At 46.2% G+C, this 663-nt stretch overlaps 1 pseudogene; it reads left to right on the forward strand.

The window, feature by feature from the left end:
* Positions 1–129, forward strand: LOC147373199 (U4 spliceosomal RNA; annotated as a pseudogene).
* Positions 130–663: the final 534 nt, after the last annotated feature.

The raw sequence follows: 663 nt of genomic DNA on the forward strand, positions 1-663 counted from the left end.
AGCTTTGCGCAGTGGCAGTATCGTAGCCAATGAGGTTTATCCGAGGCGCGATTATTGCTAAAAAAAAAAAAAAAAAATCAACAACAACAAAGGCCCTTAAAGCTGGGCTTTTCAAAGGGCACTGAAGTCCCAGGTTAGTGACGATCCAAGAACCCGGCTCCTGGCAGAAGCAGGCACACGTCCTCTTTAGAGGGAAAAGTCCCCAGTGTGAGCTCTCTGGATTTCCAGATTAAGTTCAACAACATGTGACTTTAAACCACACACACACGCACACACTCTGAGAACTGAAATGTTCAGTCACTCAGTCGTGTCCAACTCTTTGCAACTCCATGGGCTGCAGCATGCCAGGCTTCTCTGTCCTTCACTATCTCCCAGAGCTTGCTCAAACTCATGTCCACTGAGTCAGTGATGCCATCCAATCATCTCGTCCTCTGTTGTCCCCTTCTCCTCCTGCCTTCAATCTTTACTAGCATCAGGGTCTTTTCTAAGGAGTCAGTTCTTCGCATCAGGTGGCCAAAGTATTGGAACTTCAGCTTCAGCATCAGTCTTTCCAATGAATACTCAGGGTTGATTTCCTTTAAGATTAACTGGTTGGATATCCTTGCAGACCTAGGGACTCTCAAGAGTCTTCTCCAACACCACAGTTCAAAAGCATCAATTCTT

The sequence above is a fragment of the Bos grunniens genome, chromosome 5, assembly GCF_055505025.1.
Source record: "Bos grunniens cultivar Pamir isolate PY7600 chromosome 5, Bosgru_T2T1.0, whole genome shotgun sequence".
Lineage (NCBI taxonomy): Eukaryota > Metazoa > Chordata > Mammalia > Artiodactyla > Bovidae > Bos > Bos grunniens.